Genomic DNA, 22,010 nt, shown 5'->3' on the forward strand with positions numbered 1-22,010 from the left:
CTTGAACATCAACACATCCATCCATAGCTGGAGGATAAAAGCAGAATCATAGTCACTCGGATAATAAATGGTGAAACTCCGGATGTTACAATCTGACTTATTCCATTATTTTAATGGAATCATAATTTCAGCATGCGAAGCCTTTTTCTCTGCACTTTGCGAGCATCATTTCACATTACTTTCCAATAATGCTTTAATGGAACATTCAAGAGGAGACTAAAAACCTGCCACAATACCCAGTTCATTAAGTGCTCAGGTAAGTTGGCAAGGGCAAATTTCAAAGCTATGTTAGACATTCAGCAGCTGGTTTGTCCTGTGCTTTGGTATGCTCAGCTCTATTGATGCACTGCATTTGTACCATCAGAAATGAATATTAAGGTGAAATAAATCATGGTTGCATCTTCTAAATGATGCTTTAATGTTCCATTACCCATCCTTTTATTATTTTGCACTTTCCTACTCTCTAAGATTTTTCCAAATTCAGTTAAATACATAGGCCTGGAAATTTGATTGAGCACCACCTGTTTTGTAGATAGAAAACAGGGTAATCAAAACCAGAATCCAGGTTGCTGAGAAGATTTGGAGGTGGGGGAGGACATGGGCATATATATTTATTCAGTACCTGAGAAATTGCTACTTGCAATATTGGAATGAGCTTCCCCACTAGCAGGGACTGGAAATGTTTTGAATGCCCTTTCCAGTTATTAAATAGAACCCTTATCGCTTGAAAAGGAAGAATGTGTAGTATTCCAGGAAGGAGGTGGGGGAGTGGTACTGAGCGTGTTGCTCATTTGGAGAGCTAGCACTGACACAATGGGCTGAACAGTCGCTTCCTATGCTGTAATCACTCTGTGGTCCTTATTGCAGGATCCTTGTGTGAATTGGTCTGCCAAAGCATCTGATTCTCGGAAATGATCAGCAAGAGCACTAGCTCATGTACGCACACACAGGCACCGAGGGGTCCACAGAAGCATTATATTTAAAGGGCTCATTCACTCTATATATAACTTAAATGGTACTTTGTCCTTTTGGGCTTTCAGCTGATTTCTATTTTCTTTCTTTCCTCACTGCTGCACACAGTTTATTCAACAATGTGGAAAATAAGAAACAAAATAATTGTAGCATTCCATACAGTGATTCAAAGTATTATAAATTTTTGTAAGCACTTATCAGTACATTGCATGATTTACATGCTTCTGGATAGAGTTCTTTTCTCTTTTTTCTGTTTGGCCATTTTTGAAGTTTTACGCAGATGTCTGAAAGGGTTAAAAAAACTCAAGGGGTGTGTTGAATAAATGTGACTGACCATACGGTCTCTTTAAAGGATCTTTCGATAGCTGCACCAAAGGAAAAAGCAAAATCTTCACCATTAAACTGGATTTAAAAACTCCACACTATTGTATCGCTGCAAGACATTTTGGCAGCAGTCAGTTTGTGAAAAGGCTCTAACTCTAGCTGTACAAACTATTAGTGCTTCAAAATTTCTGATTAAGTCCTTATACTGAAGTGGAAATAAACGATCAAGGAAGAAGAGGTACACAAGGAGGTATCATAATCTTTCTGCTTTTATTCTGTATTCTGTGGTTGAATTCTGACTATGGCTAACAATTGCGTGTTGGTGCCAGACTGCTGAGCAATTTTAACGGTTTGTCAGGGCTGCCTTTGGGGCTGGAGGATGAGGGAGAGCAGCAAGGAATGCAGGAGAGAGCAAGAGCTGGGATAAGGAGGAGACTACATTGGAGACTATTCCCCCAGCCAGATTTCAGGCTGCATTTCTGAACACTTCAGTTTCAATGGGGATCAATGTGGAGGCTGTACGCATTTCACTGAGGAGGCTGTAACTTTTCCCCACCATTTGCTACACGGGTGTTTGTGGGCTATCAAAGACTCCATGGGCCTTAATGTTAATGCAACAGGCTGAGCCATTGTACACAGGCTTGCCCAGTACAGCTAGCACTTTCTGGTGCATATCCACCAACCTACTCAGGCAAATAAAAACAAAACAGTACAGATGCTGGATATCTGAAACAAACACCAAATGCTGGAAAAACTCAATGGGTCTGTGGAAAGAGAAACAGAGTTAACATTCCGAGTATGGTATGGCTCTTTTTCAGAACTATTGTTTCTCTTGCCACACGTGTGACCAGACCTGCTGAGTTTCTCCAGTATTTTATGTTTGTTTCAACATTCTCAGGCAGATTGGATTAGCAGGTGACTCGCCTGCAGCTGAGTTAGCACTCAACAATATATTGGTATCTATACTGTCTTATCTTGTTTATTCTTGCTCCCAATTTGTATTTTTGTAACCCTACCCCCAATTGTGGGGTAGCACAGTGGTTAGCACTACCACCTCATAGTGCTATGGACCCAGGTTCAATTCTAGCCTTGGGCATCTGTCTGTGTGGGGTTTGCACATTCTTCCTGTGTCTGTATGCGTTTCCTCCCACAGTCCAGAGATGTGCAGGTTAGGTGGTTTGAATCACAGAATCTCTACAGTGTGGAAACAGGCCATTCAGCCCAATAAGTCCACAGTGATCCTCCAAAGAATAACCCATTCCCCAACCCTATTATTCTACATTTACCCCCGACTAATGTACCCTGCACATCCCTGAACATTATGGGCAATTTAGCATGGCCAATTCACCTAAACTGCACATCTTTGGACTGTGGGAGGAAACCGGACTACCTGGAGGAAACCCACGCAGACACGGGGAGAATGTGCAAACTCTACACAGACATTCGCCTGAGGCTAGAATCGAACCCGGGTCCCTAATATGGTTTGGCCATGTTGAATTGTCCACAGCATCCAGAGGGTATGCAGGCTAGGCGAATTAGTCGTGGGGATTGCAGAGTTAAAGGAATAGGGCAAGGAGTTGGGTGGGTTACTCCTCAGAGGGTCAGTGTGGACTCGATGGGCCAAATGGCCTGCTTCCCCACTGTAAAGATTCTATGAACTGCTGCAGTCTTATGGCTGCTGATTCTCCATATCCTCTTCAATATTTCCTCTGGAGTATGTTTGTTTGCCAATCTCTGAGCTGGCACTTGCTAGGAAAGATATTCAAAAAGTGAGTATTTTTTGTCTGCATCACAGGAGCCTGGACATTGCCATTACCTGAAGTGAAGGAGGCAGCTGAGGTCTCTGCATCCATCTCTGCCTAAATCATCCCGTCCTGCCCTATTTTCAGTCTGCATCAGGTTTTGAGGTAAAAAGTGTGGCGCTGGAAAAGCAACAGGCAGCATCCGAGAATCAATGTTTCGGGCATAAGCCTTTCAGGTCATGGTGTTAACATAATACAGCTTTTCCCTGGGTTCTATGTCTAGCTTTAAAAACAACTAAAGTTCTGGTTACTGAACACCATCGTCAGAATTCTAGAGCTTTCCCCACTCCTTCTTTCCCACAACATGCACAATGAGACAATAGTCCCACTTCCGAAATAGTGGGGGGAAAACTCAATGTTATTACTAGATTATTTCTGTTATGAAAGTAAGATTGGAGAAAACATTTCAGGTCTAGATCTCATGTTGCTGATCTCTGTCAAAATGGCATTGGCTTCTGAATTGGAAGTCAGAGACCTGAAAGAGGTATTGAGTAGTTCACCCACTGCAAATCAGTTTGTGTCATTCACACTAAGGCTAGGTGCTCCAGATCTTAGGAGACCTAACCAGCCACCACTTAAAGAAAACCTCCTAAAAAAAAGGTCAAATCCTCACAAGCGAAATTATTATATCATTAAAATATTTAATCAGTCAACCTTATTTCACCCGTTGTCCCACATACATTAAATCCAGCAGTGGTACAGGTTGATGTTGGGTTTTAGAGTTTTAGAGTGTCAAAGAGCCCACCCACACATTTTCGTGAGGGGTTAAAATTCAACTCATTGTTTTCTTCTGTTACTTTGCTTATCAAGTCTCTCTTCATCTGCCTTGAGAGTAGATTAAGTTGGTGGACAGATTGCCTAGATGATCTCTCTAATGGGACACCAGATTCATTTCTAAAGGCTGTGTAATGATAGTGGTGGTGGGCTGTATGCCTAGAATTGGTAAGCTGTCATAGCTCGCCAGCTCTATATGGTGCAGTATCAAGCCAGCAGCATATCTGATATCAGGTTGGGAGGGGTTTCTTTCATGTCAGAGCTCATTGGGACATTCTGTAACATCTGTTGTTTGGTGCAACTGCGATCGAGCAAAGCTGCAGTGCCATTGTAGCACGCTGTCGCATCACTGTGAACAAACTCCAACCTACATTCATGTGCAATGACTTTCCACTTTTGGCAGCTCTTTTTCTCTCAGATTCACCGGGATCGGCTTTGTTAATGATTTTTACGGTTATCTAAGAAACCTTTCCTCTCTCAAAGTCCATCTGTGTGGTAATGTGAGTCACATAGGCCTGGTATCCAGGTATTAATGCTGATTATCTATCCTTAAGGCTTCAACTCTTTTTTGATTTAGAATTCGATAGATAGTTGCGTACAACCTAATATTCGCAACATTTCCTGGGGCTTTGGAGACCAGCAGTCTAACCACTATAATTACAGATGCTGCTGCCATTGTCTCTAACCATGCACTCAAACCTCCCTTCCATCTTTAACAGCCATGTCACCCAGGCTTGTTATAATCTTCAGAACAGATCGCAATACCCCATTTTCTTTATCCTAAATTACAGTCTCATACATAACATTTTATAAAAATGCATAGTGGTATAAAGAAAATATTGCACTCACTGTAGTTATCACTGAAACTACGTTAAAATAAAGAGGTTGGTACACTGTATTCGAAAGATTTTATATGTTACATTTTTTCACAAATGTATAAATCATTCAAATGTCACATTTAATATATATTTTTAAAAATCAATTACAATCTACAACACTACATCTATTTTCCAGAATTTGTGCAGATGTTCTTTGTTCAGAACCACTAATTTGCTTTTATCCTACAATTGACTTTGTAACTTTGGTGAGGACGCTTTGTGAACTACTTTGGAAAATATGTGGTTTATTTGGGATCTATCAACAAAGCAACATCTGGTCTTTGTCACTGGGAACCATTAATGACTTTACTGGGATGATGTGCAAGTCGGGAGTCATTTTGTATAGTTTCTCTGGAGGCCTTGGCCCTAAAAATAAACTGCACTGCTCCACATTGTTGAATTAAATGTCACTTTGGACAAATATTTTTTAAACCACAAACTTTGGCTAATGCAGCTGCTTTTAAAAAAAAAACAGGTTTACTAGTTTTCCTAAGACTGCATAAATCCAATTAAAATGTTTTGAGTGAAGCTTAAATCTCTATTGTAGCATAGTGTGTACATGAACTATAAATCTTATTTACATAACTACATCTTACCAAAAACCATACATTACTGTGCCCTGCCAGATTACAAATTAAATCTAAACAGCTGCATTTGGTAATATCCAGTGCTTTCTTTATTTAACAGTTATTGATTTAAAACATTTTTTTTCACTAAATGTTCTTACACCATAGACATGAAGTGAGAGTGACTGCCTTTGACACCTATATCGCATTTGACCAACTGTGGCAACAAGGAATCCAAGCAAGACTGGAGTCGATGGGAAACAGGAGGTAGGGGGGACTTCTTTGCTGTTTGGAATCATACTTAGTGAAAAGGAAAATGACTGTGGTACTTAGAACAAATGACATAGAACATTTCAAGTCAGCCGTTTCAGCACCAGAACGTCTCTGCAGCACTTCCTGAGGGTAATGCCCTTGATCTAACCATCTTCAGCTGCTTCATCAATGATCTTACTTCCACCATAAGGTCAGAAGCTGGTTCTTTGCTGATGAAGGTATAATGTTCAGCACCATTTGTGTCAATCAGATATTGAAGCTGTCCACATCAAAATGCAGCAAGACTTGAACAATACCAGGTTTGTGCTGAAAAGCAGCAAGTCACATTCATGCTACACAAGTGTCAGGCAATGACCATCTCCAAAAAGAGAGGATTTAGCCATGGCTCCTTGACAATGACACAGAACGGGATGATTCATATATATACAGTGGCGAGAAGAGGCTGGGAATACTGCAGCTTACCTTCTGATTCCCCGAAGCCAATCCACCATCAATAAGGCACACTATTTGTCATCACTAAACAAAACAAATTAGAGAAAACCTTCAAGACAATCAATAATACCCTTACTGGCATATAATTCACTAAAAAGGAGAAAAACAACAACAAACTGCCATTTCTAAATGTCACAGTAGAGCAAACATCCAATGGGCAACTTCAAACCAGCGTCTACAGGAAAACAACACACACGGACCAAATACTGAACTACAGAAGCAATCATCCCAACACCCACAAACGAAGCTGCATCAGAACATTATTTCAATGAGCCAACACACACTGCAGCACAGAGGAATTACGCAGAGCAGAGGAAAATCACCTATACTGTGTGTTCAAAAAGAATGGGTACCCAATGAACACAATCTGCCGATTTCTCAGCAACAAACCCAAACAAGCAGACAAAACACGTCCAGAAACCCTAGCCACTCTCCCCTACATCAAAGACATCTCGGAAATGACTGCCAGACCAATCAGATCCCTTGGCAACATGATAGCCCACAAACCCACCCACACACTAAAACAGCAGAATAAACTTGAAAGACCTTATACAGACAACAAGCAAAACTAATGTCATTTACAACATACTGTGCAAGAACTGTAACAAACACTACATTGGACAAACAGGCATAAAATTAACCACCAGGATACATGAACATCAGCTAACCACAAAACGACATGACTCTCTCTCACTAGTATCCTCATATACAGATAAGGAAGGACACCACTTCGATTGGGACAACACATTCATCCTAGGACAAGCCAAACAGAGACACGCATGAGAATTCCTAGAAGCATGGCATTCCAACCGGAACTCTATCAACAAACACATTGGGTTAAACCCCATCTACCACCCTCTGAGAAAAAGAACAAGAAATGGCATCACCGCCGGAAATGACATCACCACAGGAAATGACATCGCCAACCCAAAGAAACCCAAACATATAAATAGAGAGTAGGAATCATCAGCAGTGCTTCGCCCGGAGGCCCATTGAACATGTTACCTCGTAGGGTGACGAAACGTCTGGAAATCAACCTTTCAGCTCAGCCAGCAAACCTACATCCAGGACCTCAACCTGAGCTACAAATCTTCTCAAAACTCGCTAATAAGGCACAAGTCAAGAGTGTGATAGACTCCTCACTGGCCTGGATGAATGCAGCTGTAACAACACTCAAAAACCTGATACCATTCAGGACAAAGCAGTTCACTTGGTTGACATCACATCCACAAACCTCCATTCCCTCCACCACCGATGCTCAGTAGCAGCAGTATGTATTGTCTATAAGATAAATTCACCAATGATCCTTCGCCCATACCTTCCAAGCCACAACCACTTCCACTTAGAAGCACAAGGACAGCAGTCCTGTGAGTCTCCTCACTTGGGGAAAGATATACTGGCTTTGGAGGCAGTGCAGAGGAGGTCCACCAGGTTGATTCTAGAAATGAGGTGGTTACCCTGTGAGGAGAGGTTGAGCTGCCAAGGACTGTACTCACTAGAATTTAGAAGAATGAGAAGGAATCTTATAGAAACATATAAAATTATGAAAGGGATAGAGAAGATAGAGGCTACAAGTTGTTTCCGCTGGTGGGTGAGACTAGGACTAGGGGACATGGCCTCAGGATTAGGGGGAGTATATTTAGGACAGAGATGAGGAGGAACTGCTTTTCCCAGAGAGTAATGAATCTAGGGAATTCTCTGCCCAAGGAAGCAGTAGAGGCAGCTTCATTAAGTATATTCAAGACACAGTTGCATGGGTTTTTGCATGGTCGGGCAATTAAGGGTTATGGGGATAATGCAGGTAGGAGGAGCTGAGATGACAGATAGATCAGCCATGATCTTAATGTATGCCAGAGCAGGCTTGATGGGCCAAATGGTCTACTCCTACTTCTCTTACAATGAAAATATGATTCCAGTGCCTGCAAGGTCTCCTCCGAACCACTCACCATCCTGACTGGGAAATGTTCTTTCTCAATCACTGGGTCAAAATCCTGAAACTACTTCTCTAACCATCATTGTGGGTCTCCTCCGCCAATGGATTCACAGCAGTTTAAAAAGGCAGCTTCCCACCATCTTCTTCAGGGCAAATAGGGATGGGCAATAAACGCTGGGGCAGCCAGTGATACCCACATAGAATGAATCAAAATACATACTCCTAACCTTTAATTAGAAATTCTACACCTTTCAAAGGGCCACCATTTTCACAATACCCCCATCTTTTATTTAATTATTTAATTCAGTCATTGTTTTTTGCCTCATTTTAACACTGAGCAAGTGGATGGTTTTGAATGGAAATGAATTAAAATATCAGGCATTACATTACTGTCAAGGGAAACAAAACCAAAAAGAATCTTAACAATGTAATTTGCAGGATTAGTTCAGAACACTGCTTTATGGAGTAGTGGACCTTCTTGGATTGGATCCATAGAAAACGTGGAGTGAGCTCTCTTTGTTTTGAATGTGCTGGCATGGGTACCCACTGGGCAATGCCCATTCACTTTCTGGCGGAAAGCACAGAATTTCAATGCAAGATTAAGATTCTGTATGAAGAGTTAAGTGAATAGTGACATTCTACTGTTTTATTAATGACCTTCCTTTGATCCCTTTCAATGCATAACAGGAGGGCAGAGACCAGCTATAAAAGGCAGCCAAGGGTCACTCTAGAGCTGCGAGCACTGTGATTGAGGGGTACAGCTGGCCTGCATGAAGTATTGTTTGTGAAGGAGGAGTGCCCCACTATAGTCAATGATGTTGTGAGATACTGGGATGGAATTTAACACCTCGCCCCGTGATGAGTTTAATTATGCATGAGGCCCACATCTGCCCATATTGTGGGGAGGCCTGTGGATTCCCTTCCCATAATGCAGCTGCTGGAGGCTCAAAGGTGGGGCAATCGATAGTCTGTTCAGGGGCCTCATCCCACTACTGTTGACGTTCTCCAGCTCAGTGCCTAGACAAGAGTTTGGGCATTGGAAAAACAGGGCAAGAATGCAGACCGCAGGTGCTGGAGATCAGAGTCGAAGAGTGTGGCCCTAGAGAAGCACAGCAGGTCAGGAGAATCGACGTTTCAGGCATAAGCCCTTCATCAGAAACTCTAAGAAGAAGCAATTTCCTTTTGCTGTCAAATCATTACTCGCCTGCAACAAGAGCCCCACGACGGAACCCTCCACTATTCATCACTCACCCTGAGTGTCGGATGGGTGCACTACTGACAGCCACCACCACCTGTCCAGTGGCACTGCTGGGCAGCGTACAGCTTCTAACTCTCAATTGCTTGGCAACTCTTGGCAGGTGGGACAACTGCCACCAGGGTCCTTGGTGCTTGATCGCAGAGAAGGTCCACTGCTGCCACATTTGTCAAAGGATACGGCAGGGGCATCCTAAATGAAGTGAATGCTACAGATGCCAAGAGGGATGCTGCCTCTATATGCCCAGGTGGGGCCAGTGTTCTCTGCATTGCCCCAGGGTGTGAAATACCTTCACGGCACAATTCAGGGAAAGTCATCATTATCAGCAACGAGGAAGAAACCAGAATTACAAATTCAATGGAAGATAAGTGGAGGTTGGTAGTAAGTACATTAAAATCACACTCCTATGTGTTTTCTCTGCAAAATCTCACCTCAAGTGATCCCAGCTTAGTTTCAGAGACTGGGCTTTCTGATTTGTGAGGCGTGAAAAACAATAACTGTCACGACCGGGAAAGGAACCCATAACGAAGGATTTCATTATTTTTGTACCCTTACAGATGCAATTAAATGTTTATGAGAGCTACATCCAAAAAGTTTGTTTTATTAAATTTTCCAAAGGCTCGAAATAGCACAGTGAAAAGCACTGGACAATATTCACTCGACTGTTTTGTACCCACAATGCGCCATCTAGAGGTGGCATTCATATGTTGCACTGCTTTTCGTGAGGTTTCTCTTTACCCAGGGGGTGAGACACCGACCCCTCCATTAAATACCCCCGATGGTGTAGGATTCCCTCTGCTATCAGTCACATTCTGAGTAAGCATTGCCAAGCTACAACGTGCAACCAAATTCTAGAAATTACACAACACCAGGTTTAATCCAACAGGTTTATTTTGAAGCACTAGCTTACGGAGTGCTACTCCTTTATCAGGTGGTTGTGGAGTACAAGATCGCATGACACAGGATTTATAGCAACACCAGCTCCTCCACATCATGACAACCAAATGCTGACCATCTTCTCATTTTATGAATCATGACCAGGATATTAAAGAAATACACACGGAAACATATTTGAGTATGTCTATTTCGAGTGTTTAGAGATTTGACACCTTTTCTCTGAAGAGGACACTGCTGAAGGATCGTCTTTCTTGTCACCAAACTTAGAGTACGCACTGTTTACTGCTGTAGGTTGTCCAAAACTCCAAGCCAAGACCTTGGAGTGCAGGTTCATAGCTCCTTGAAAGTGGAGTCACAGGTAGATAGGATAGTGAAGAAGACGTTTGGTATGCTTGCCTTTATTAGTCAGTAAAGGAGTTGGGAGGTCATGTTGCAGCTGTTTAGGATATTGGTTAGGCCACTTTTGGAAAACTGCATTCAATTCTGGTCTCCCTGCTATAGGAAGGATGTTGTGAAACTTGAAAGGGTTCAGAAAAGATTTACAACAATGTTGCGAAGGTTGGAGGGTTTGAGCTACATGGAGAGGCTGAATAGACTGGGGCTATTTTTCCCACAGTGGCTGAGGGATGGCATTATAGAGGTTTATAAAATCATGAGGGACATGGATAGGGTAAACAGTCAAGGTCTTTCCCCTGGAGTGGGGGAGTCCAAAACTAGGGGGCATAGGTTTAAGGTAACAGGGGAAAGATTTAAAATGGACCTATGGGGCAACTTTTTACACAGAGGATGGTATGTGTATAGAATGATCTGCCAAAAGAAGTGGTGGAGGCTGGTACAATTGCAACATTTAAAAGGCATCCGGTTGGGTATATTTAAGCAAGGGCTGAGAGAGATATGGGCCAAATGCTAGCAAATCAGACAGGACACCAACTCGTGGAGCGGTTCAGGGAACATTTCTGTGACACACAGACCAAACAACCCCATCACCCTGTGGCCAACCACTTCACTTCCCCCTACTACTTCCCCAAGGACATACAAGTCTTGGGCCTCCTCCACCGCTAAATCAAAGCCGCCCGCCAACTGGAGGAAGAAGGCGCCATCTTCCCTCCAACCAACATTAACATCAACTTTCCAAATCTCCCCTCCCCCCACCTCATTCCAGATCCAACCTGCCAAATCGGCACTGCTCTCTTGACCTGTCCATCTTCCTTTCCACCTATCCACTCCACTCTCCCCACTGACCTATCACAATTACCCTCCACCTGCATCCACCTATTGTCTTCCCACCCACCTTTCCCCAGCCCCAGCCCCACCTCACCCCCACCCCTTCCGACTATTTATCTCCCAGCTTCCCTTCCCCTCCACCTTCCTGATGAAGGGCTTATGCCCGAAACATCGACTCCTCTGCTCCTCCGATGCTGTCTGACCTGTTGTGTTTTTCCATTGCCACACTTTTCGACTCTGACTTGCCAACATGTACAGACCTCACTTTCTCCTAGATTTAGAGTCATAGAGATGTACAGCATGTAAAAGGACCCTTCGGTCCAATCCGTCCATGCCGACCAGATATCCCAACCCAATCTAGTCCCACCTCCCAGCACCCGGCCCATATCCCTCCAAATCCTTCCTATTCATATACCCATCCAAATGCCTTGCAAATGTTGTAATTGTACCAGCCTCCACCACATCCTCTGGCAGCTCATTCTATACACGTACCACCCTCCGTGTGAAAAAGTTGCCCCTTAGGTCTCTTTTATATCTTTCCCCTCTCACCCTAAACCTATGCCCTCTAGTCCTGGACTCCCCTATCCCAGGGAAAAGACTTTGTCTATTTATCCTATCCATGCCCCTCATAATTTTGCAAGCCTCTATAAGGTCACCCCTCAGCCTCCAATGCTCCCGGGAAAACAGCCCCAGCCTGTTCAGCCTCTCCCTGTAGCTCAGATCCTCCAACCCTGGCAACATCCTTGTAAATCTTTTCTGAACCCTTTCAGGTTTCACAGCATCTTTCCGATAGGAAGGAGACCAGAATTGCACGCAATATTCCAACAGTGGCCTAACCAATGTCCTGTACAGCTGCAACATGTCCTCCCAACTCCTGTACTCAATACTCTGACCAATAAAGGAAAGCATACCAACCGCCTTCTTCAGTATCCTATCTACCTGTGACTCCACTTTCAAGGAGCTGTGAACCTGCACTCCAAGGTCTCTTTGTTCAGCAACACTCTCTAGGACCTTACCATTAAGTGTATAAGTCCTGCTAAGATTTGTTTTCCCAAAATGCAGCACCTCGCATTTATCTGAATTAAACTCCATCTGCCACTTCTCAGCCCATTGGCCCATCTGGTAGGGATCCTGTTGTAATCTGAGGTAACCCTCTTCGCTGTCCACTACATCTCCAATTTTGGTGTCATCTGTAAACTTACTAACTGTACCTCTTATGCTCGCATCCAAATCATTTATGTAAATGACAAAAAGTAGAGGGCCCAGCACCGATCCTTGTGGCACTCCACTGGTCATACGCCTCCAGTCTGAAAAACAACCCTCCACCACCACCATCTGTCTGGACAAGTTGGACCCAAGTGTCTGTTTCTGTGCTGTACATCTCTATATCACTGCTGCCAGCAAACAACAATGTTAATCTTGAGTTTGAGATCCTGATCCTCATATACTCTTTTTCCCAGTTGATCGAGCTGACATTGTTGGCGACAAAGAATTTCATCTTCAATATCTAAGATGGCGGCGGAGCAGTGCTTTTCTTTTCTTTCTGGATCTCACTCACTTGTGCACGGATGAGTGTGAGCCAGTGCAGACCTGGAGGAGAACAAGCAGGGACCTGGAATGGGCCAAGCGAGGAACTGGAGCAGGCCGAGAATGGACCTGGAGTGGATTGAGGAGGAACCTGGAGTGTGTCAAGGGTGGACCTGGAGTGGTTTGAGGGTGAACCTGGAGCAGGCTGAGGATGGAGCAAGAGTAGTTTGGGGGGGAATCTGGAGTAGTTTGAGGGGGAACGTGGATCAAGCTGAGTGCGGACCTGGAGTGGATTGAGGGGGAACCTGGAGTGGGCCAAGGGTGGATCTGGTGTGGTTTGAGGGTGACCCTGGAGCAGGCTGAGGATGGACCTGGAGTGGATTAAGGGGGTAGCTGGAACAGACCAAGGGTGGTTTGAGGGGGAACCTGAAACAGGTCGTGGGTGAACCTGGAGTGGATTAAGGGGGTACCTGGAACAGGCCGAGGGTGGACCTGGAGTGGTTTGAGGGGGAACTTGGAACAGGCCGTGGGTGAACCTGGAGTGGATTAAGGGGGTACCTGGAACAGGCCAAGGGTGGACCTGGAGTGGTTTGAGGGAGAACCTGGAACGGGCTGAGCCAGGACATGGAGCAGGCCGAGTGCAGATTTCAACCAGGCCCAGTGCACAGCCAGTCCAGAATGGACCTTGAGCGGGCCCAGCACCGAGAGATGTGACTCCGATGTTGTTGGATCCAGCGCAGGTGGTGACAGGACTGTGGTGGAGGGGAATCGGCCCACCAGCAAAAGATGGCACCTGAGAATCAACAACTTTGACATTGGTTGGGTCCAGTGGAGTCGGCGGCAGAAGAGATGTGGCAGCAAAGGCTTTGTTGATAGTGATGAGCTGGCTCAAGTCTGATGGACTCTTTTTTTAAGCTTTATCTTTCTATTCTTTTTTCCCCTTATGCTTAAATTATTCAACCAAGACTCTGACTTGAACATCCTCATCTGCCTCTATATCTCTGGAGCATTCGGAACCACTGCCTAAATTCTGAAACACAGCAGAGTATCACTCTCAGCATGGCTGCAAAACGTCATAGTGCAATATTTTTGACAGGAGAAAGTGATGCTGGAGATCAGAGTCGAGAGTGTGGCGTAGGAAAAGCGCAGCAGGTCAGACATCATCCGAGGAGCAGGAGAATCAACATTTTGGGCAAAAGCCCTTCATCAGATGGTTAGGGGGATCAATCAGATGGATGATAGTCAATCAGGAGTGGATAGAGTTGTTCAGGATAGGGGCAACTGGTGGGGGAGATGACCACAGGTCAGAGAACATAAAGCCTTTGTAAGTTAGTAATGATGTTGTCATTGTCTATATGAAACAGAACAAATTATTACATTCAGAACAATGCTACACCAATATTTTGTGTTAATTCAATATCAACAGGACATCAAGACATCAGGACATCAATGCTGCCTGCAAATTATTCTGGACAATAAAATGACAACCGACACAATTGTTTCTCTTAACAATAGCAGCAGTCTGACCTCTAGTGGACAGTGCATGAAATTCTGTAAAAATAATCAAGAGTTGTAATGTCAAATATTAGAAGTTCTAGCGTAAACAAATTTCAAGAATTTTATTTTATGTAATTTCCAGATTACGTTTACTAAATTTTACAATTTTTCTAAATAAATGTACATTAGTAATATTGTACAGCTTGAAAAGTTTTCTGAAGTCAATAAGACTGAAACCATCATCTTTATGTGGCTTAACCATTGACTCCAATCTTTTCTGTGGCACCTGTCCAAAACCTTCCAAATTGTTGTATTTTTCTGTGTCTGATTATACCCATGATTTGGAGGTGTCAGTGTTGGACTGGGGTGGACAAAGTTAAAATTCACACAACACCAGGTTATGGTCCAACAGGTTTATTTGGAAGCACTAGCTTTCCAAGCGCTGCTCCTTCATCAGGTGATTCCTCAACTGTGTGATTTTTAACTATACTCAGGATGCATAAGAGGCCAGTTCGCAACTCCTGGAACAGCTCTCCTCCAAATCCTGTAGCTGCTATCATGGTTGGAAAAGTTGTATTGTAATGGATTATATGAACATCATAATTCTCTTGATTCTCTGCGAAGCATGCTTTTGGTTTGGGTTCCAACACCTTCCTTGAACCTTTTTAAGGAGTTGTCCCAAAGGAGTTCCAGTAGTTGCCAACTGAGACAAAATTTCCACCAACTCATTTAGATTCTGGACCGACTTTGGAGTGGGAGACGAAGGCGTTCATTAACTGAGGATCCCCAATATACCTTCATGGTTAACAATGTATTTCAAGAACTGAATAGATTGGTTGGAGAAATGAGACTTGTTGCTAAGTGTGATTTAAGTCTGCACACACGCTCTGATCTTGAACTGGTTCTCATGTATCGACTTGGCATTCGATTCCATGAAGATTTTAAAAATGTTTCGACATAGCGTATTGAAAAATCTCTGAGCGATGCAACCTGTTAGCAGCTTTGGAGCTATTAGCTCTCCTTCTCCAGGAAGCTGCTGTTGTAGGGCACCTCTCACCATGTCCAAACTATGATTCAGTGACACACTCTTCTTCATTGTCGACTGCATCCGGGGCTTCTTCTGGCAGGTTCTTTCTTGAACTCTTCCCTGCTGATTGTGCTGTATGAGCAGATGACTTCAAGCTGAGTCTGAATCTCCCACAGCTCACATGTATTGGATGAGCAGTCGAACCAAATCCATATGGCAGCTCACCGCAACACATGACCATGTCAAGTCACTATTCTGTATGTGCTGAGGCTCAAGACAAAGGTTACTGTCTCTAAATGCAGGAAAATACATGGCTTGTTTGGTGTCGTGTGATTGAGGAAAACCACATCCTAGTCTAAGTAATAGAATCCCTGGTAGTTAACAAGATGCAGTATATTGCTGGTTAGCAGCTGATTACAGGTTACATTAACATGATAGACATTGTTACAATGAATTTGACAAGAATCCAGATGTTAGGTCTCACTCCTTTAATATCCAAAGCTGTTGTTCCTGAAGGCTATGTGACTTCATTATTGTGGTAGTGCTTATGGTACTCAGTATTATCTCTTTCAAGCCCATATGCGACATCATCTGATTCAACCTGAATTTAAATCAATGACTCAGATGCGTTACATTCTAGACAATTCCACATTCTAATGACCACTTAAGAGAACAAAAACTTCTCCTTACATCCGTCTTAAAGGGGAGACTTCTTATTCTTAAACTATGTTCTACGGGAGGAAACACCCATCCTATTAGTGCCCTTAAGATGTTACGTGTTTCAATGAGATTCCCTCTCATTCTTCTAAACTCTCACCTTGTTCTACCTTTCTTCTTTTTTATTCCTTCACTGGAAGAGGACATCGCTGGCTAGGCCAGCATTTATTGCTCATCCAAGAGAGCAATTAAGATTAACCACATTGCTGTGGGTCTGGAGTCACAGTAATCATGGCAGTGTCCTTCCCTAAAGTACATTAGTGAATCAGGTGATTTTTTTTTCCCCCAACAATCAGCAATGCATTCCTGGTCATCATTAGACTCTTTAATTCCAGATATTTATTGAACTCTATTTCTACTCTGCCATGGCGTGATTCAAATCCGGCTCCCCCGAACATTTTCTGGATCCCTAGATTAACAGTCCAGCGAAAATACCACTAGGCCATGGCTTACACTTAATACCTTCCCTTTCTTAATATGATAGCTCCTTAGACGATCAGAAGTAAGTCAAGTGAACCTTCTCTGAACTGCTTCTAAAGCAATTATCTAAAGTAGGATCAAAACTGTTCAGAGCACTCCAGATGTTGACTCACAAATGCCCTATATGAGCTGCAGTGAAACTTCCCCACATTTATATTCCATTCCCCTTGACACTTTTATGTAAATGTAATAATGGAATGGAATAATTAAAAATAAAAATTACATACAAACACAAGTGAAGCATCACAAAGTAGCGCTCAAATGGAAACCATGGCAATGATGTCTCAATTAAGACGTGAAAGTGCTTTGTGTCATCTGTTTCTTAAGGTAACAAGATAAGAGCGGACAAGAAAGCAGTGCAACACCTATATTGTAACTTGCATCAAATCCCACTCTCCATCACCTCTGTGTTTGCTCCCGATCTGGCAAAGCTTCAATGTTATAATTTTACAATTCCCTCAAGGCCTCTCCTCTCCCTTGCGTGATCTGTTCCAGTCCTACAACAAACCGCTTAACATCAATAAAATAATGGGGGGGTCCAATATGCTTTTTCAAAGGCTTTGTCAATTTATGCTGCCACATTGAAAACTTTGTACATGTGCATCCCCGGGTCTCCTTGCTTTTGGACACTCTTTAAAATAGGACCATTTAATTCTGATTGTGGAATTGTTACAGAAGACCATTCAATCCCTTGTCCGTATGCTTTTCATTGCTTTCCCTAAATTACACTAACTATAATTAAGGGTGCTTGTGTGTTATATATAGTTGACTTATTGAAAAATCATGATGTCAATTCAAATCAAACAAGTAATCATAATTTATTAAATAATTATAAATAGTATAAAATAATAAAACTAAGTATAACACAATAATGAATATATCAGTGCATAAATAATTACAACAGGTTGCAAAATGCTAGTTTCTTTAACTTACAGAATAAGAGTGAAAGGTTCACTGTACTTTGGAATTTGTATAACCTCCAATGGATCAGGTGTTGTCAGGCTTGGTTCAATAAATTCTCACATACCATTCATGAGAATTATAAAGTAGCAGATTGGGCTGTCTCATAGCCTATGTTGCATTTGATAGTTAACAACTGAAAGGGTTAACTGGCACAAGAGAAGATCCACCCATCAGGGGATCAAGTACTGTTCCTGGGAAGAGTTCATCAATTTTCCAGTGCGATTTCTATCTTACTCAAAGGTTATGTGTACCTAAAAACTGAAAGAACTGTGAATGCTGTAAATCAGAAACATCAGAAGCAAAAAAAGCAGGTCTGGCAGCAACTGTGGAGAAAAATCATAGTAAACGTTTCATGTCCAGTGACCCTTCCTCTGAACAGGTGTGTGTTCATACTCTTACATCCAGCCTGACGTTTCAAAAGAGACTCTCATGAGCTCAGATGCAATATCATTAGCTATTAACTAATAAATAACCATATATTTTTCAACAACAACTGAACCTCACTTCTGACAAATATTTGGTGTGGACATTTCTTCTCATTTAGGAATCAATAACTTAAACTAATACCAATAAGAAGGATTGAGTCATAGAGTTTTTATAGCACAGGATCAGGGCCTTCAGCCCATCATGTTCATCAAACATCCCTCTATTCTAATCCCATTTTCCAGCACTGAAGCTACAGAAAGCAGCTCAGATGGTACCTGTGAGCACAACCACAACATACACCAGTCTATTTGCCGATGGTTTCTTTTATGTAATTAGTAATATCTTACCATTCCCCAGGACATAACTGTTGTCCCCAAGAGGGCTGCAAATCTAGCAGGGATGGTTCTGGAGTCTACGTGAGATGGAGATTGATAACCAGGCAGACCATAAATATATTTTGTTTGTTTCAATTTATTCAGTTTTATCCGTTGAAAATATTGACAAAGATTGGATGGCAAGGGTGTGCAAGTCTGGGCTTTTTCCAATCTGTTTGGGTATGTTATTACTCTGATCTGGTGAAGGTGGGAACTCAACCCAGGCCTCCTGGCTCAGAGATAAGCTCTTAACTTTCTTTCAAAACATGCTTCCGACAGGCCGAGCTTCCCCAGTAATTTGCTTTTACTTGAGGGATGACATTAAGTTTATAAAATCATGAGGGGCTTGGATAGGATAAATACCCATTTTTTCCCCCCGGAATGGGAGAATTCCAGAACTAGAGGACATAGTTTTAGGGTGAGAGGGGAAAAATTTATAAGGAACATAAGGGGCAACTTTTTCATGCAGAGGGTGGTGCATGTATGGAATGAGCTGCCAGAAGAAATGGTGGAGGCCTGTACAATTACAACATTTAAGAGGCATCTGGATGGGTATATGAATAGGAAGGGTTTAGAGGAATATGAGCCAAATGTTGGTAAATGGGACTAGATTAATTTATGATGTCTGGTCATCGTGGGTGAGTTGGCCAAAGGATCTATTTCCATGCTGTACATCTCTATGACTCACTTTTCTAAAGGAGACAAAAGTCATAAGTCTAAAGTGCAGAGTGACTTGTGAGTTCCAGTCAGGAATCTCTCAATGTAAACTTGCAGGTTGAGTCAGTAGTTAAGAAGGCAAATGCAATGATGGCATTTATTTTGAGAGGACTTGCATCTTAAAGTACTTCTTAGTCTGTATAAGGCTCTGAATAGACCACATTTGGAGTGCACAGTTTTGGGCCTCATATCTCAGAAAGGATGTACCTGGCCCTGGACCATGTTCAATGGAGGTTCAGAGAATGGTCCCAGGAATGAAAAGCTTAGCATACGAGGAGCATTTGAGGACTCTGGGTTTATAGTCAATGGAGTTTAGAGGGAAGGGGAGGGGGATCTAATTGAAACATACAGACTACCGAATGTTGAGAAATGTTTCTATTGATCGGACAGACTAGGATCTGAGACAATAGCCTGAGAGAAAAAAGGAAGACCTTTTGGGTTGGAGATAAGGAGAAACATGTTCAGCCAGGGAGTGCTTAATCTCTGGAATTCATTGCCACAGAAAACTGTGGAAGCCAGGTCATTAAGTGTATTTAAGACTGAGACAGATAGGTTCTTGAGTGTCAAGGGTTCCAGGGTGGGGAGACAATGAGTAAATGGGGTTGAGAAACATATTAGCCATGACTGAATGGTGGAGCAGACTCGATGGGCTGAATGGCCTAACTTCTGGTCTTATGGTCTCAGGGCTCTACAAAAGCCCATCCACCTCTTTCCTTCATCAACCTGCAAATACAGGGCAAGGTGGGCCTTGAACTGGGGCCTCCTGGCTCAGAGATAGAGACGCTATCACTGTGCCACAAGAGACAGGGAGGTGGCAGGCCCTGTCACGTGACACATGCTCCCGCGTGACGCCAAAATTAACAATTCACCTGCAAACATCGTTTCTGCCGTGGTGCGCATGCGTGAACAACGGCGCCGTCGGTGACACACGTGGCCATGCGTGAGCTCTACGTGATGCCGTCAGTGCCAGGGACGGCGCGTAACCGCTTCGGCGCACGTCGCGGTGCCAAGCGAACGCCGGCGACCGGTATCGCTCCGCCCCTTGCCGGGCCCGAGGCGGGCGCCTGCGCACAGCTGGCGGGGAGCGCGAGGGGCGGCCGTTTGGCTGAGGGGGGCGGGGCGAGGTGGGAGTACGCGAGCGCCGGATCGAGGGCCCAGGGGAGTCGCTTTGGAGATAATCTGCTGCCTCCCAATTGCCTTCCTCCCTCCATCTCCAGCCCACCGAGCCCAATATACCCCTCGGTGTCCGCTACCACCACCTTCGGCCCCCTGAGACATCCCCTCGGGCCCACACCTGGCCCCGACCCCCCTCTCCCGGACCTACACCTGCCTCTCCGGGCACTGCAGCGACCCCCGACACCTCCACTCGGCCCATCATCGGCACACTTGCCCACCCCCCCCCCCCTTGTTTCCTCGGTCTGTCTACCGCCCAGACCTTTGGGAGAGAGAACCGGAGAGCAGGTCAGTCTGTCCGGGAAGCAGTCTGCTCATGTTCGAGCTGCTGATGAAGGCAATCGCGTTCGGTCGGGGCTCAGCCTTCCCCGAATCCCCTCGGGGCTGAGGCGGGGGGCGGTGCTGTGGCAAGTGGGGGGGCGGGGGTTTGGTGTGAAACCTGAGTACTCCGGGCAAGGCCCCACGGGGGTGTCTATGTGTAACCGGCAGGTAATGGGAGAGGAGACAGCTGTGTGTAGCATCTCCAGGTAGATCAACTTTGTTTACGGAGGGGTGTGAGTAACTCGGTTTGGAAGGATGAGGGCAGGAAAGAGAGAGGCACCAGATGCTAGGAGGATCCACAGCAGTGGATATTTTCTGTGGATTTTTTCTGTTAATCAGTGCATCGCTTTGGTCATCGCGCTGCTCCCTCCATGCTGCCCCTGTGCCACTGCCCACCTGCTATCTCCCTGCCCCCTTGCCCATTCCACCATGACACAACTTGATTTTGATTTATTATTGTCACATGTACCTAAGGATAGTGAAAAGTTTTGTTTTGCGTGCACCAGAGGCAGTTCATAGTGTACTAGGACATACAGAGAGAGGTATACAAAGTTACAGTTGCACAGAAGGTGTATTAAAGCAAGGCCAGCGTTTGATTTGAAAGGTCTATTTAGCAGTCAGGGGGAAGAAACTGTTCTTGAACCTATCGGTATATGTTTAAGGTTTTATATCTTCTGCCTAACAGAAGAGATCATAACCAGGGTGGGAGGCATCTTTGATGTTGGCTGCCTTTCTGCAGCAACAAGAAGTGTAGATGGAGTCAATGGATGGGAGGTTGGCTTGCATGATAGTCTGGCCTGTGTTCACAACTTTCTGTCGTTTCTTATGGCCTTGTGCAGAGCAGTTGTTGTAGAAGCTGTGATGCATCCAGATAGATTGCTTTCTATGGTGCATCTGTAAATGTTGGTGAGGGTACTTATGGATGTACTGAATTTCCTTAGCCTCCTGAGGAAGAAGTGTTGTTGTGCCTTGTTGACTGTCGCATCCATGTGGGTGGTCCAGGACAGCTTATTGGTCATTGTCACTCCAAGGAACTTGACTCTCAACCCTCTCCGCTCCAGTTGCATTAATGTAGTTAGGAGCGTACCCTCTTCCCTGCTTCCTGAAGTCACTGATCAATTCTTTATTTTTGCTGACATTGAGGGAGAACTTGTTATCCTTGTTCCATGTCGCCAAGTATTCTGTCTCCTTCCTACGTTCTGCCTCGTCATTGTTTGATATCCAGCCTAACACGGTGGTGTCGTCAACAAACTTGTAGGTGGAGTTTGGATAAAATTTGGCCACTCAGTCATGAGTGTACAGGGAATATAGTAGGGGGCTATGTGCGCATCTTTTTGGGGTGCTGGTGTTGAGGATTGCCATGGAGGAGTAGTTGTTGTCTATCTTCACTGATTGTGG

The 22,010-nt window shown here is 44.0% G+C and overlaps 1 protein-coding gene and 1 long non-coding RNA gene across 3 annotated transcripts in view; both read left to right on the forward strand.

The window, feature by feature from the left end:
• Positions 1 to 1,388: 1,388 nt before the first annotated feature.
• LOC148149053 (uncharacterized) lies at positions 1,389 to 9,974 on the forward strand. Its single transcript, XR_015758316.1, has 3 exons — positions 1,389 to 1,546; positions 3,092 to 3,203; positions 5,485 to 9,974. It is a non-coding gene; the product is annotated as an uncharacterized LOC148149053 (long non-coding RNA).
• Positions 9,975 to 20,206: 10,232 nt separating this feature from the next.
• LOC122553071 (uncharacterized) overlaps positions 20,207 to 22,010 on the forward strand; it is a 40,844-nt gene continuing 39,040 nt past the window's right edge. The window contains exon 1 of one of the 2 annotated variants that reach the window (XM_087991634.1): positions 20,207 to 20,579. The gene's annotated coding sequence lies outside the window, so the exon portion shown is untranslated. The remainder of the gene's footprint in view (positions 20,580 to 22,010) is intronic. The other variant, XM_043696554.2, reaches the window with a different exon arrangement.

The sequence above is a fragment of the Chiloscyllium plagiosum genome, unplaced genomic scaffold (assembly GCF_037043375.1).
Source record: "Chiloscyllium plagiosum isolate Xiang-an unplaced genomic scaffold, Cpla_swu_hap1 HiC_scaffold_10, whole genome shotgun sequence".
Taxonomy (NCBI): domain Eukaryota; kingdom Metazoa; phylum Chordata; class Chondrichthyes; order Orectolobiformes; family Hemiscylliidae; genus Chiloscyllium; species Chiloscyllium plagiosum.